This window comes from Taeniopygia guttata, chromosome 9, assembly GCF_048771995.1.
Source record: "Taeniopygia guttata chromosome 9, bTaeGut7.mat, whole genome shotgun sequence".
NCBI classification, from domain to species: Eukaryota; Metazoa; Chordata; class Aves; order Passeriformes; family Estrildidae; genus Taeniopygia; species Taeniopygia guttata.
In genome coordinates, this window is record NC_133034.1 from 16,257,625 (window position 1) to 16,274,686 (window position 17,062).

At 45.9% G+C, this 17,062-nt stretch overlaps 1 long non-coding RNA gene across 1 annotated transcript; it reads right to left on the reverse strand.

Moving 5' to 3' along the window:
- Positions 1–13,247: 13,247 nt before the first annotated feature.
- LOC115496343 (uncharacterized) lies at positions 13,248–14,734 on the reverse strand. Its single transcript, XR_003961807.4, has 2 exons — positions 14,621–14,734; positions 13,248–13,323 (listed from the first exon to the last, which is right to left on the reverse strand). It is a non-coding gene; the product is annotated as an uncharacterized lncRNA (long non-coding RNA).
- Positions 14,735–17,062: the final 2,328 nt, after the last annotated feature.

The window sequence follows — 17,062 nt, forward strand, 5'->3', positions numbered from 1 at the left end:
ACCTTGCAATTTTAAAAGTTATTTGACACAATTTCACAAGTAGGAAAGATCATTGCATTCCACATGTCTGTGTGGCATTGGACCTTGTGTATTTTAGGAAAGGTGAAAAGTGAAATAGCATTTAAAAGGAGTCAAAATGTGAACCACTATAACTCCAGCAATGCAAAGAGAAATGGCAAGCTTCACCTTGTTCCTCTGTCTTCCATACATTTAGTATTAAGTATATGGAAAAGTCTTTACAAAATCAAGGCCTGATCAGTAGCTAATGCATTCCCAGGTTCAATAACAAGTACACTTTGTACATCAGAGGAATGGCAGACTGCCCGGAGCTTTTGGGCAGATGCTGTTTCTAAAGAAATTAAATGCATGAATAGATAATAACCAAAGAAATCCCTGCTGGAATAGAGAAAGGACAACCTCCTTCTGATAAAATCAGGTTCTTGCTCAATCATTCCCCACTTGAACACGAAGACCAAATTGAGTCAGTCATGAAGGTCCTGGAGTCCACAAATAAATGGTCGGGCTTCTTTTCTCTTCATCATGCTGTACATTATCCTAAGAACTGGCAAAACACAGTGACTTCTCTGTCCCTCCCAACAAGAGGGACATTGCAGGAAGTCAGCTAGGTCTGCCAGGCTAAAGGAGTTTCCATGTTCTTCTTTAACTGGTTACCCCCAATCCTCTAAGGGCAGAAAGGAAGGAGGAAAGTGTGTTGAACCTGTGTCCTCATCATGCAAACAGAGGATCCAGGTGAGGAAGACCTGAGGGACAGCAAGCCCGAGCAGGGCACCAGCGGTGAAAAGATGAACATGAGGTTGGCAAGGAGTGGGTGAGCTCTGACATGGGAAGGAATTGAGGTGAGGGTCAGGGTCAGAGGAATGGAGAGAGCTAACCTCAAACCAAACCACCTGGGTATTTCAATCCTTTATTCCAGTTACGGTGCAACAAAATTCCTCAGCTGGCCTCCCCCACTACTGAATCTATTCCCTGTGCTGCTGTCAGACCCTGTCTTCATTGCCTGACCATTGCTGGTCTCACTGGAAGTCCTGTGGGAGTCAGACAAATATTCAGCTCTGCTGCATCAACTCCCTGGCAGGGAGAGTTTATACATACAAAGCTCAGAGAGTGAATGGATAAAGTGCACATAGGGAAGCAAGAACCAGCACCTGAGTGTTGGGATGAAGCTGTTGATGTCGATGTTTGTGTGACCAGTGCCAGCTGCTGGTACAGGGAGCTGGTCAGAGGCACCTGTTCTGTGCCTGGGAACCAGGCTGCTGGTACCACCTGAAAGGCCTGGGCAGATCAGAGATGTGTGACCAAATCTTTTCCAAGAGACAGAGTCCAAGTCTTGCTTCTCTTCCCTCTTTTTTCCCATGGTCCATGGGAATTGTATAACGTCACAAAATCTCTTCCAAGGCTACAGGCCCTGGATGCAAAGGACAGCAACTGTTCTGCCCAGGGTCTGCCTTGGGAAAGCAAGGGACAGAGCTTAAGATACAGCTCAGAAGTGGGAATCTGGCACACAGCTGTTGCTGAGAGGCCGGTGGAAATGCCCTGAGCAAAAGCTGGGGCACCTTTAGGTGCCAATAAGTGAGAGAGTTTCTCAGCAAGCCCACAGGCTCATCCTTTACTTCCTGGTGGGGATATCCAGGGGACTAGCTGTAGTGTGATTGCCAAGGCAAAACCATGGTATAGGTGACAGCACCAAGCCAGGAACTTTGCACACAAGCTTGGTGCTCCATCCAGTGTTGTTCTTGACCTCTGGGACCACTGGGGCCACTGGGATGTTTCTGAAATGCCTCACAGGGAGAGGGAAATTCAGTGCAACCAGTCATCGAGGATAGCTGCAATATCTACTGTTCCTGGATCTCACTCAGTCTCTGAAATACATTTATGGTGTACATGACAGGTGGTTTATTTTCAATACCTAAAGCATAGAAGGCATGTGAGATGATGTGCTGTCATCTAGAACACTTTATTCTTGTTTAGTGCCAACTATGTTACAATATCATTTTGATGTCACCATTTCCTCCTGCTGAAATTAAAAAAAAAAAAAACAACAACAACAAAAAAAACCAAACACATTGCTAGAAAACATTTCCCAACAGGGAGACTTCTGGGTTTGTTTCCACTACACCTGCTTTTTATTACTTCATTGGCTTGTTCAGAAGAGAAGGAGAAAGAAGCTAGAAGAAAAATGAATACATTCCTATATTTTTTAATCCCTTTAGTTATAAAAGATCTGAACAATCCTTTAAAAAGTACCTGACTTCGAAGTGTCAACACATAGCTGATGTCATAAAGTATTCATAGGGGCTGGGATTAATGCTGACATGTTTTAAACTGATTAAATTTGAGAACCTGATGACTAGAGTTGGATTTTCACTATTCCCCTGATACAAGCAGAAAGTTTCAGAGCTTGAGAGTTTCTTAAGTATCCAGCACATGTCTGTGGAGTCCAAACAAATAGCCCAGGGAAAGCAATAACATGGTCCCCAACCATGGGGTTTTTTAGCTGCATCTCTCAAACCCAGTTACTCACATGCAACACTTCCATCCTGATTTGTTCTACAAATGTGCCATGCTAGGCTTTGCAAGCAGCAATCAGTTCCTTCATTCCTAGGAGTCTCTCAGGGAGCAGCTGCAGGTGCCAAAGCCTTTGCCAGCTGTGGAGGAAAAAAATGGTGCCTGGCAGGGCCAGCCAAACCATTGCCAGCCCCCAGCTCTGTGGCTGTAGGAGACACACATTTCTGAACACTCTCTAGCTATTTGTGCTGGTTTTGCTGCAGCACTGCACATGGGACTGGATGCAGGCTCCTACCTGCGAAGCATCATGACACAGATGTGGTAAACCAGAGCCTCCAACACCTTTGGAAGATGCTGCTGCACAGAGAAAAAGTCTTCCTCTTAGAAGAAGTTTTTCTATGCAAAATATTGTCCTTGCTGGAGCCTGACAACCCAGCACCAACTCCAGGCCTCTCTCAGATCTGTCCTCAGGAAGAGTTTTGCTCCCAGAAGAGATAGCTCTGCAGAGGATTACTCTGCACAGTAACCTGTCTTGAGGGTTTGCAAATGAGCTCTGCAAGGGCCCAGCTCTCCTGGGCAACACTTCCGAGTGCATGGCTGAAAAAGGCCTGAACTCTGCAGGGAGCCCTGGGGAGATGGGTCAGAGGTTTGACTGCTGAGCAGCTCCAGCCCCAAAATTCAAGGCCAAGAGGAAGGGATGGAGCAAGGGAACCTGGGCCCATCTTGGATCAACTCAGTCAAGTTGCTCTAGCACAACTCGGCAAGACAAGACTGAACCTTCCCAAGAAAACAGGTGTTGATCTGAGCTCCACATGGCAATGACGCCAGAGAAATTCCCCCAACCTTCATTTTCTCTTCCTCCTCCTCCTTCTTCTCTTGCTCTTCTCCAGGCCTGGCAGCACATCTCTGCAATAGCCATGTAACAACAGCTCCCTGGCTCTTGCCCAGCAGGGCTCCCACAGCATCTGGCTGTTCTGGGCATGGCCCTCCCGAGTACACCCATCTTAACTGACCCACATCTTTCCACAGGCTGTTTCTGGGGCAGCGTGACTGTGTTTTGCTACTGCAGCCCCTGCCCTGATAGGGCAGTTCTCCAGGCAGGGCAAACATTTCATCATCATCTTCTTCATGTTTCTTTTTCTTTCTCATTTCCCTTTTTTCCACCCCCATGTTTTTTTCCTTCAGTATTGCCTAACCTCCACCTGGGTGCAGGCGGTGGGGTGAGCTCACTGTGTGCAGCACCGCCAGCCCCAGGGCCATGCAGAGCCACCCTCCTCCGCCCTGTGGGAGCCATGGGGACTCTGGTGGGAGGCATGGGGACTGAGAAGTCCACACTGAGCCACTCCACCCAGGGACACAATTCTCAGCTGTCCCACTGCACATCCCAGCATGGCATTGGGTGGAGGGAGCTTGGCCATTTCCATCAGCATCCCTGGTGAGGAGACACGGCTCACCAGAGTGCACAGAAAAGCATCAGCCCCACGCTGTCCTCCACTTGACTGTGGGAAACCAAACCTTGCACTTTCCTGGGGATGTGGGAGGCCCACAACTACCAGGGTGAGCTGCTGCCTTCCTGCACCTTCTCAGCCCATACCTCCCAAGAGACACAGTGGGAGCTCTGGTGGCAGAGCTCACCAGGAAACGGTGCTTTCTGCAGGAAAAGCATTTTTTAAAATTATTTTCTGTTTCTGCTCTTATTATTTTTTGGAGGGGGGAGGGGAATTGAGCTGGGGGATTTCTCTGAAAGTACATATTACAGGGGAAGAAATATCCATTTTCTGTCTAATCACAAGAATTTTCTTGATGCAGACAAATATCACTTCCCAGAGGGCTGAATTGCTACTGCTTGCAGTTGCTGAGAACCACACTTTGTTAGATGGGAGTTTGATGAAAACCTTAAGTGGTGGCAAAAATGGAAATTTTGCAGAGATAGCTGCTGGAACCCTCTGAAAGGTCATGCTTTGGTGATGAAAAAGAATTTAAAAACCTTTCTTTGCACCAAATCTTTCAGCAGGATGGCTTTGCAAGGGGAGAAATGGGTGAGGAAAACAGGATGACACCACTTTCCTAGGGACAGAATGAAGAAAGGTGAGGAAGGAATGAAAGTTGCCCAGTGCTAGACATTGGCAGGAAGAGCAGCCTGGGACTGGTGGCTAAGAGCATGGCTGGGGTTTTGTCTGGGGACTTTTAATCTTCTAATTCTAGCTTCAGTACCAGTAAGTTGCATTTTTCCCAAAAAATTATTGGTAGAGTAATTCAGAGTGCTACAAAGGTGCTATGCAAATTTCTGGTGGGAAATACAGCTGTCTCAAAACATTGATAGCCTGTGGTTTCATTTATGTGGTGGATGTTAATGTGTCTAATGATTCTGAGGAGAGATGTCTGAAAAAATGAATTTGGAGTTGTTTTGTTTCATGAGCAGTTCTGAAAAGTCAGGAAGGAGGGAATTAGTTCAGATTGCAACTAGGACTATTAATTTAAATTACAGAAAATGTGAAAGGTGAGGAGAAAATGCTGTGCTTTGATTTGGAGCTATTTACAAGTAAAATGGAGGGGAATTTTAAACTGAAATAAACATTGCAAATGTACTTTCTTGGAATTTTTTTTTTCTCAGGACAAACAATTTAGTTCAACCAGCACTAATGCTCAAAACTGTTTGTCACCAAATTTGCATTTTTCACACAAGGGAAGTTTCAGGTGAAATAATTGCGCCCATCCCCAGCTCTGAGCCTGGGAATTGAGGATATGTCCCAGCCCTTTGCCATTGTGTGAACTAACTCAACTGGACATTCATACCAAACCTCTCACTGCTGAGGATACATCTCCAGACCAAGCTTTCCATATTGTGTTTGGGCAGCTCTGTCCTTTTAACATTTTGGCAAGGTGTCCCCCCAGTGCGGTGTCACATAGAGAGAGCTCAAGGGTGGGTGGAGGTCTTCCAGCTCTTGGCTGGGTTCATGTAGGTCACTCTCCTTCCCACAATGGCAGAAGGCACGAGGCCAGTCCCTAGGGAAGGTCAGGGAACCCACCCCAAGTCATGATCCCACACTGAGACAACCTGTTCCAACCCCACAGCAACCAGGTCATGGGTCCAGAGACAAAAATGTCACTACCAAACCATCTCACATGCATGGCTGCAGAAAACCAACCCTTCAGGCTTTGCACCCTAGTGAAATTCCTCTTCCTGGTGGGGAACACAGAGGCCACTTCCCTGCACCAGCACCCAGGGCTGGAGGGGAAGAGCATCCCCCCAGGGGATGAAGGCAGCTGGTCACACATCGCAGCCTGGCTGGACCTTGGCCAATCGTGTCTTTCGGAGGTCCCACTGAAAATGGCAGTGGTCAATAAGAGAAGGTAGACAAGGTTAGGAGAGACATTTTTCTAAGAGGCAAGTTAAATAAGAGGAAATGGTTTCCCATCCAAAATTGTCTGAAAATCTGTTTTGTAGCCATGTATATTAACTCTTTAGTGGCAGCAAGGTTTGGAGATGCCTCTAATGACTTTTACGGACCTTCCAGAAGAGAATGGAACAAAGCAGCTTGGGAAATGGTTCCTAATTTCTGAAATGTCTCAAAAAACACATTAGGGTAACTTGAATTTCATATGTTCCAGAAGCTAGGCAAAGGAATGTTAATAAATCTGACATTTTTTAATCCAACCTGCCATTTTTTCCCATCACTTTAATCATTCCCTGTGACCAGCTGCCCAAACAATGAAGCAATGTGCAGGGACCTGAGAATCATTCATTAATGTTTACAAGACACTCAGATAATAGGGGGAGAGAGGCATAGAGATAGCATGTATGAATAAATGATAGCAATAATATGTTGAGTCTCTGAGATTACTCATGCTCTGAAATCTGAGCAAGTTTTTACAGGTTTGGGCCTTGGCTTGGTCCAAAGATACTTTCAGGTCAGCCTGTTATCTCCATGAATGAAGCATTCCCTGGATCCACTTGGCTGCTGTGGGTAGGAAGAGGGAAGCTGTCAGATATCAGGAATTTGGCAATATCAGCATGCTACTTAAGTCATGCTAGTTAACTGGAGGAAGATCATTCACTAAAACACTGTGTTGATAAATACCACGGAAGTGTGGAACTGGGGAGGTCCAGAGGAACAAACATTGTTTAGGTTTTACAGTGCAAATTGCTCTAGGAACAGAAAAATGCCTTTCCATTTTTCCCAATCCCAGACATTCCTTGGAGCATAGGCCATGACTGCTTTATTTTTAAAATCAACAAGTTCTTCTGAAGGCAAAGCATTTCTTGATCTCGTGACTGCCACAGCAGAAAGCTCCATCCCCTCTCAGTCAGGCGATGCGCTTCCTGCCAGCTGGACTCACTGGCTGCCTAAACCCTGCCCCAGCGAGGCACGAGCTGCCTCTTATCTGCCAGCCTGGGCTGGAGCAATAGCACTGAGACATTGCAAGATATCATCTGGGAAAGCAAGATAAATCCAGGCGAGTTGATTTGTCAGTCTCTGCGAAGCACGCAGCCAGCGCATGGCCCCTTGCAGCTCTGTCTGTGCCGAGCCCACCCAGCCCTGTGCAGCCTCACCTGGGCTGCTCTGCAAGGCCAGGGGGAGCCTTCAGCTTCAGCAAACTCTCATAGTGCACACTCGCCACCATGCCTGGGAAGCACCAAGGCCACCCTTCCTAACAGTCTCGTCATTGCATCCTATAAGCAACCCCAAGGGTCTTACACCAACTGGATTAACCATATCAAAGCAGAATTGTGCAAGAAAAGCAACTTATTTCCCCTCATCATGAAGTTGGTTACAATGCAAAGGAAACACCAATACTACACATTTTACAAGGAAAAATGTTTCACTCCAGAAAAATGCAAAAATGATACTCCTTCCATTCTCTGGCTGTGTTCTTGCTGTCCCTTATCTCCATATCACATCACAGCATGCTGTGCCTGAAGGCTGCGCCCCATCACCAGGCTGCACCACCACCTCATAATTTCAATTTTCTCTGCATTTTCAGTCTAGTTCTGTACTGGCTACTTTGCACCAGTTGAAACACCTTATCTCCTTGGCTGGATCAAGGTCTCTGTCCTCTGTGTGTGTTGCAGTTTAGCATTCTGGCATGCAGAAATGACAAGTTTCAGCTATAACCAGCTGTTCTGTGTCTCTGTCCAAGACACACCATGCTTCCCTCCAACAGGATTTCTTTACAGACTGGTTTAAACCTCACTTACCTGCAGCAGGGTATAAGCCCTTGCTTCCTACTAAGGATGTGTTCAAGCTGTTCAAGCCTTTGTCTCCCTGAACGGCAACCAAGCGGGGAAATTCAGCCTGACACATGGGGCTGGCAGAAGTGATGCTCTGGAAGCCCAAGAAGGCAGGAATAGCCAGAAGAAACTCAAACAGGGGTTGTGTATGAACACCTGCAAGGCTGGTGCTCACACCTGAGGCAGTCATCTGGGTGGTCTGTAAAGGCATTTGCAGAGCACAGCCAGCCTGCCATGGACTGCTCCTTTAGTTGAAGGGCCCCTTTGAAGCATCTCTTTTTCTGCACCCGTTACAAAAGCAGCAGTTCTCCAGCCCCTGTGAAGATGCTGTCACTGATGTACCTGCCCAGGTCCACACTATAGCCCAGTGGCAGGTCCAAAGGAGAAGCACCCCACACCATCCACCTCCCCCACTCTTTGCAACCACTCATCCCCTCACCAGCTCTCAGACAGCAGAGGCTGTCCAAGTCTCCAGACTGAAATTCTCAGTATTATCATTACTGTTACAGCATCTAAAGAGGACCCAACCAAGAACAAAGGACTTGTTTTGCTGGATCCTACACATCTCATGTGCTTGAAGGAAGTTTCTCTGTCTGTGAACACACTCATCGAGTTCCTGGTCTTGCAAACTCTTACGCACATTAACATAAAACCTCTGAGAAATTACATGGAAAGGAAAATGACCAGGCCCTGCAGAAACTGCCTGTTCCTGTCCTCAGGTTTAATTAATCTGTCCATTGGCTTAAGCTGTTCTGAAACACCTCAGGGAAGATGAAGGAAGGACAGAGAGAGTTCAGGAGGTGCTAATGACCCATGGAGAGCACTACTTAGCTGGCATGGAGCTCTGCTTGTTGCAGTCCTGTGGAGCACATACTGCTCTGGAGGGTGTCCTCAGGTGTGGCTTGTGTTTTCTGTGTACTTGATTGTTCTCAGCCAATGAACGAGTCTGAATCTCTACTGAGAGACTCCCTGTCAAGGCTGGAGTTTCCTTGTTTTGCATTTCTGCTCATTTCACAAACATATTTACTATTCTTCAGCGTTATTTTCCATGGAACTCCACGCCTGTGTGCAACAGCTGCAGTGCTGACGCCTCCAAAGCCACATCTGCAGAGGGCTTGGAAGTCTGTGCACAGCCTCCCTCCAAGGCAGCGCTGGGCTCTGCAGTGACCCGCTGTGAGCCACCACATCATGGTGCTGTGCCAGCGCCTCCATGCTCTGAGCATTCCCCAGCCAGCGCTCTGTCGCAGAGCTGGACCTGGACTGTGTGACAGACCTGCTCCCTCCCGAGGGAAAGCTCTGCACTGTCGTCTTTTTGCCTTACCCAGACAGACAGACAGACCGATGAACCCTTGAGATACTGGGAATGCCGGCTACTAACGAGGTTGGCCAATGCCTGGGATGTCTGGGGGTTTCAGGCATCTTAGCTGAGTTCTTCCTGCTCAAGAGAAGGCTAATTAATCAGCTCTGCTGTTCTGGCATCACCCAAAAGTGAAAATACTTTCTGGCAGGGCAGCAGCCACAAAATTAGCTGCTGCATTAAACTGCCAAATCTCCTTTACTCCTTTATTAGTTGCATTTGGTGATGATGAGGAGTGAGGCATTAACCAGTCCCTGATGGATAAAGAAACTATTACTCTGCTTTCTCTTTGCAGCTGGGAAGAGGAAATAGGTTTTATTACCGAGATTTCCTTGAAGACATTCACTTGACTTTGTGGCATCAGAGACAGAAGAGAAATGAAGAACACAGGAATCTTGGCACAGCAGGAGAGATTGTGCACGGATAATAACAGAGAGAAGCACCAGGTCAATCGGGAGCTGAAAATATACTTAGGTGATTGAATCCTTGTGTTGGGTTGAAGCTTTGGCGATCTGCTGGGCTCAACTAATTTCAGCATTATCAGGCAGATTCTCTGTGCTGGCACTGAGGGCCTAAGCCAGGGAACTAGCTGGGAAGACACATTCGGGGTGGATTAGAATGGAATAGAAGAGAAAAATATAGAATAGAAATGATAGATTATTAACTCTTTGTTGTTTGGTTTTGTTTGCTTTTTTTTACTCAAGATTAGATTTAGAATTTACCCATCCTTGTTTTAGGCCTAGATCCTGACTAACATGACATGACCCTACTAGAGGAAGATGCAGACTGGAAGAACCCATGCAATTCACAATCCATGCCTTGAAATCTCAGAGGGTTCATTTTGGAATGAGATACTGAGCTTCCTAAGGGATAATCCCAAATTCTTGAGTTTGCTACTCATTTGTTACCAAGACAAACACAGCCTGGACACAGATGTCCAAGAGATCTAGAGCAGACTGGAGCAAAAGGGCAGAGCTGGTACGGAGCTGACCTAAGCATGGTGCTGGACCAATGGTCTGTGAACCAGCATTGGGAGGAAACTGGAAGAAACACCCTAACCATGTGGGGAAAGAGGTCTTGTGACAGGCAGGCAGAGGCAAAAAGCCAACCTGGCCAAAGAGGATGTGGTAACCCAGGCCTGTGGGGACCAGGCTCCAAAGCCCAGCAGGTCCCTCCTGTTCTTGGTCACCGAGGGACCCTTCTCATCTCATGGGCACATGGACCTCAGTCAGGAGGAGGGTTGGGAAGAGGAACCACATGAAATCATCTTGTCCCATCACTTCTGACAATGAGGAGAGATTACATGGGCAGGTGGGTCAGGTGGCCAAGGGATATCCTCCTGGACAGGGTGTATTTGAAGCTCCTAGGAGGAGAAGTTCAGGCTCCTGGCTCAGGAGCTGGCCCAAATATCAGCACAGCAGGGTGAAATGAGCTTGTCTCTCAAAACAGGTCAACCAAGAGGCTGGCAGAGGCCTGAGCTTTACTTCTGGTAGCTCTTGCTGGCTGCTGCTCAGGGCACCACCCCCCAACTCTGCTGTACCTCAAATCCTCTCACCTCCCTCCACCTCACTTTCCACATCTACAAAGTGGAGCTGAAGCTAATTACAGCCCCTAGAATGGAGCTGCATCACTTGGCTTTACCAGTGTTTCAAAAGCACCCAGACATGAAAGGTGCTTGAGAAAGCAGAGTATTGTTATTACTAATAATTACAAAAATTAACCAAATATTTGTCTAGCAGCATCCATCCCCACTGCTGCTTCTTACATAAAACACACACATGCTCTGACTGCCAAGCCAAAGCCCCAGAATCACTACATCAGCCCTACGGTATCGAGAAGGGGGGCAAAGTGCCTTGGGTCTAAAAAGGGTTGTCTGTTCCAGCAATTAATTTAATTGTCCTAAATATAACCCAGGTATAGTGCAGATCCAGATTGCTGGCTGACAACAAACCCAAACAGGGCCCAGAGGCTGTGAGGCAGCAGGTTAAACGCTGTGTCTGAAGCTGCTGGGCTGATCCTGGCACACGAGTATATTTTCTCTTGGTATTCGCCGCCGCTTGCTGCTGTGGAGTTGAATTCTCGTAAAATGTTTATCAATGCCTGGGCATCTTCCAAACCAAGAAAGGATGCGTGAGAAGTGTCCCCTTGCAGTCAGCAGAGACTGAATTTCATCACTTGTTTTAATTCCCGTCTTCATAATTTTATTGCTTTTTTTTTCTCCTGTTTTCTAATAAGCTCTTATAACACCTAATGAAATCAGTTCATTTTTCCTTCTACTTACCTCCCCCTGCTGCCATCGCGATTACCTAGACTAGAAAAATACAGAGCATGGGGTCCTGCAGGCTGAGGTTTTAGTGACTGATTTCAACTGACGTGAGCAGAATCGGCAATGAACTTCAATGTCATGGAATTTTGATTCCTTCCTCTTCCGTATTGCATGAAATATCTGAAGGGGACAAATGCCAAGGAGTGAGAAGAATTCTTTTGGGTTGTACAACCAAAAATGAAACTAAGAAAGGAGCCATTTCCAGAGGGGGAGATGCAGTCAGCTGTGGAATCATTATCTGTAATAGATGGCATCTCTCACTGACGTGATCTCTATTATCCTCCTATCTCAGCATCTCACAGGCTTTAATGGAGTCTTCCCTCCAGCATTTCTTCAAGACTCTGCCATTGTCCTATGCACATTTTACTAACCAGGACCAGAAATACCAAAAGGCCAAAACCCAGCTTCCTTAACCTACCCTGGCACTCAAGTTCCTGTTGGTCCCTGTCTAAAAACACATCTGTAATCTGGGCACCACGTTATTTAACAGGAAATTAATTTGCAAAGGTAAAAAAAGTGCTCTGTGACCACAGAGAGGCAAACAAATCTCATAAAATCCAAGTTTATTTCCTGCTCTGCTTTCAAAACAAAACAATAATTTTAGCAGACAATTAAACTCTCTGATTTCCAAGGGAGGCAGGCACACAAATACTTTTGAGGATCTGAGCCCACATGATTATGTAAGGAATTAGTAGGAGGGAATTAACCCAATCGCTGGAGCATCCTTGTGAAGAGGATGTCATCCACACTCGGGGCTGCCATATGGAAATATGTCAGAGCAAAATGTAAAACTCAGAAATACTTAAAATTTAAATCAGCAAAGTGCCAAAAAATGTCACAGCATTGCTCCATGTCAGGACAATATCTAGCCTGACCCCTTTTTACCTCCTGCCTCACCACCATGCTGTCTGTACTCCAAAAAGCCAGGAAAAAAAAAGCCCAGCATTGCACGTACTCCTTCCAAGCATGCGGGACCTCCATGCAGGGCAGCTGCCCGTGGACTGGTTGTCTGTGCATTACCCTCTGTGCATGGAGACACAGGCTCTGTGTCAGGGCAAACAGTCCCTGGGCACCCATGAGACGTTTGGCAGGAGAACGAGGGGTGCCCCATGCCGAGCTGACGCGGGGATGTGGGGACAAGGCAGCAGCGGGGCAGGTTTTCCACCACACGGCAAGGATCTCGCATTTCTCCCTCCACCCTGGGGCTGCTCATTAAATATACTGGGATATTAAAACAAAACTACTTTAAAAACATTAAAAATAAGTAGGAGCGAGCAGGATTTGGGGAAGGAATGGGGAAGGTTGTGGGCCTGATCCTGCTCTTCCTCAGGACGTGGTAACGGGAGCATTGGGTGAAGGCAGTTCCGAGGCAGGCTCCTTGATTCCAGCCTGAATGGGGATATAAAGGAGATTTGGCTCCTTTCCCATATTTTAATGCTGTCCCAGTCGAATTTATCATGCTGAAACCAGTGGAGTTGCTTCAGGAGTGAGGACTGGGGCAGCAGCAGACCTGGGAATGCAGAATGCAGGCACTGGAACCAAACCTCCCTGCCCGGGATGGACGCAGCTCCCAGCACGGCTCTGACGATAAAACCGAACCTTCCCGGGCAAGCAAAGGCTGCCTCGACTGTCACTTTAATTGAAACCTTCTGCAGCCGTATACTTCACCTTACGTTTAATGATTCACCTCTCAAGCAGCCCACTTGTACCTTTGTAATCTTTCAGGTTAACTTGTTGATCCTCGAAACTTGTCTGGAGGGAGAGAGGCAATTTGCAGGGAGGCTCGGAAGGAAAAAAGTATCAAGTTTTCTGATGAAAAGTGTTTTTATTGAAGTAGAAGGAACGACAAATGAATTGCAAAATTCAGAAGAGCCGATGAGACTTTGGAAAGAAAAAAGAAAACAAGAAAAAAAAAAGAAAAGGAAAACAAAAAGTCAATAAAAAAATAGGAGGGGTAGGGGGGAGCAGTTGGGTTTAGTTTCCAGTCCCGGGGAGATGGTTTATTTCTGCTTTATAGGAATCAAAAATATATTTGTCATTTACCAAATTAAATAAAAATAATCCTAGCATTAAATTATTTTTAGGACATTAAGAGTTACGTTCTTATGGGTAATAACCTATTTGTAACACTGTAATGGAGTAACTGGCAATTTCATACAGCTTCGGGATCGATTTTTTCCTATTTGCCATGTACCTATGCAAATAAATATCCCATTTGATTCACGTCCACATCGTAGGATCTGCCTGCTTCTTTCTTACTCTTTTAATATTTAATTATTTAAAACAAGGAGAAATCTCATGGGAATTTTTGTCTCAAAAAATAGCTGACTTTTTCTTGTCATTTGAGAATAACAGAAAAAAAGACGTGAAAATCTAATTCTTTTTAAGTCCTAAAACTGAAACTCAAATAAGGACAAGGAGAAAAAAAATCTTAAACCCCAGAAACCAAACTTCCTCCCCTCCCTTTTTACATGAATATTCTGAGTTTTTACTGTAGCTATTCATAGTCATACCTAAATGTAGTCTATAAATCTACTAATATATTATTTAACACTCTAACTACTAGTATAAAAAATTATAAAATATTCTGTTGGCAATACATTTAATTGAATTCTTTTTAGAGACAGCTTGTTACTGCCAGACATGCTTTTAGAGATAATACGGAGAAATAAAAGAATTCCAGAAGGCAGTAAAACAAATAATCACCATTTTCACCATTACTTCCAGATACCCTCCTGTCCAGCCACTAAATCCTTTAAGTCTAAATCAAAGAGTTTCCGTGAACAAAATTGCACAGATCATTTCAAAGAATATAAAAATTACGTTGATGTTTTATTTGAAGAGAGAAATTGAAATTCACAGAGCACTCTACTGTCTGAGATGTCCGGGGAGTTATTAGAGGGAAAATAGAAATAAACTAGGCTAGTTTAGCCTGAACTTTAGAGGCCTGTTTCAAAACTATCAGGGTCAATGCAAATCCCTCTCTTAATTACAGTGTGCTTGTTCCTGTAAAAGTTTGAGGCACTGTCCTTCTTCTTAGTCTCTCTGCTGATTTTTGCTATCAGGTATCTGCAAGATTCTCTGAGACGAAGGAGTAATAAATAATATTATAAACCATTCAAACCAAGCACTGCCTTTTATTCTTTTTATTACTTTTTTCCCCAACAAAGCAACTTACACATTGGGTTTGAAGTACCTCAGCACAACTCCTAATCAGAGCAGTATCTGTAGAGGTTAGTGAGGTTTTTTTCATTGTAACATCTGAACGCTGACAGGTCTGCTGGAAAGAAAGAGGTCAATAGTGCTGCTCAGCCACAGACCGGGGATTTTCAGCTTCCACTGGTCACACACTTCAGTTTGGTGGGTGCCAGGATGACGAGATTTGGGGACAAGCAAGGGATTGGGCTGGGGATGCTGATCCGGTGAAGGCTCCCCCACCACGTCCCCTGGCAGGAGGCTCCTTGCCCGGCACAGCCTCACTGAGGCACAGACAGGCTTAGGTCCATAACTGGTTAAAATTCAGCTGGGTCTGGGGAGAGGGTGGGAGGTAATTATCTGCAGCTTGAAAACTTCTCAACGAAATTTCTCTTTTAAATCTAAGATGGGGCAGAACTGACATGGGGCTGTGAGTGCTGAGTGGAATGTCCTTACCCACCTTCCGAGAACTGCTGTTTACGCTCAGCCAGTTTGGGAGATCAGACAGGAGACAGGCAGATATCTTGCTCCTCTGTGGCAAGAAAGTAATTTCTGACAGGCAAGTCTACACTGTCTCCTGGCAGCAAGCACCAAGCAGACATGCCAGTTATTTGGGCAATTTTGCCAGAATATTATCCTGGGGGTTGACGTGAACACAGCATGGATGTGCACCCCTCCATCATCAGAGCAGCTCTTCTTGCAGAGTATTCATCCGAGTGCAATTCATTACCCCAAAGAGGACATGTGGACATGGCACAGGGGTTAAAATGTATTCTCAGGCCGTGTGGGGAGCCATGGTATGGCATGGAGGCACTGAGGGCCAGCCAGCCACACACCCCTCCACATACGAGAGCCCCTGGCTGTCCTTCCCTCCATCCATCTCCTCATCCCCCTGGTCCTGTCCTCCGGGGCACCCTGTGCTTCCCTTCCCAGTGCCCATCCAGATGCTGGCAGATGCCAAGTGGTATTTGCATCCACCTAAAGCCTCAGCACAAGACGTGAAGGAATTAAAACATATTGGGCCAGGGGCTTGTGGCTGGTGGGCTCAGTGGGAGCCAGGCTGGGTGAGGTACAGTCAGATGTGCCCAGGGTGTGCTGGGACAGCCAGGTTTTACCACAACATTCAAGTTTTTCCACTTCCAGCCCTTTCCCTTGCAGTAAAGACCGAGTTAGATCACAAACACTCAAATTTACAACAAGAAAAAATAAAAAGAAAGCAAGAGAAAGGAGCCCCGATGAGCACTGCAGCACCCCACTCCCTGCCATTCCCATAGGCCCAGCTGCTGCTCTCTCTTCTCCTCCCAGCTGGAGCCCATGCCTCTTCCGATACCCAGGAAAACATTTTGTTCTGCGTTAAAGGCTAAAGCTAACACATGACCAGCAAGAGGCAGCAGTTTGTTTAGCTCTTGGAGTTTATTTTAATTGTGGCCTTGTTTTGTAATGAGGACGGCTGCGGCAGGGGGAGCCTGCTGGGATCCGGGGGGCTGTTCCAGAGGAGTTTCCTTATCAATAAAAAGAAGTCTCAACTATTTAAATTAACAAAAACTGCGTGGCATGCATGCTCAGCTGCTTTGTTTTCTGGGAAGTTAAACTGTACACATTTGTTTATTAAGGATTTCAGTGGCTGGCTGGGATCACAAGTCCCCTCCAAGTGCCACCTTTCCCATCCCCAACCTTCACCAGGGAGGAATGAAGACGAGAGAAACAGGCCCCATGTTCATGCTGCCAGATACAAAACAGCCTGGTAAACCTTAGCAGTTTGTTATGATGATGCATGAAAAAAAAGGAGGAAAAAAAGTAAAATCATGTGATCTTTATGCAAATCAGATGAATTGGACGGTTTAAAAAAACCTTAAATGTCAGGTAGATAAGATCACATACACCTAGAGCAGTGTCATGATGTTCCCTGTACATTACATTCATACTGGAAACCAAAACGTGTTACAGAAATCAGACACCCACAAAAAGCTCTGAGATCGCACTGAGAACAGGTTCTTGCAAAGCACCGGCCTCTGACCAAAAAAAAAAAAAAAAAAGTAAAAGAAAAAAAGTAGGTTAGATTAGAAAACAAGATAGCTGAATTCAGGCAGGGACTCTGCTGTCCCTGCGCAGCCCGGCCTCGCTGCATTCACATTAATATGCACAAAACTCCTTTAAAGTAACGTTCATGCAGTGGCACCCAGCTCCAAAATGGGCAGGCTGCTTCCAAAACTCATCCTCGAGGACCACAGGGAAGGGGAGAGGTTCACAGGCTCTCTTCTGTCAGGCTAAACTTTTCTCTCTTAGACACATTTTTATTTTCCCTTTATAAGTCCTAGCAGCTATTTTTGTGTGAGGATGGGGAAGCCTTATGGCCTGAAGGAGTTAATTTCTAAAGAAAAAATTATAGTGGGGTACTGTTTATTTAAGCAGTGTTTTGTAGAAG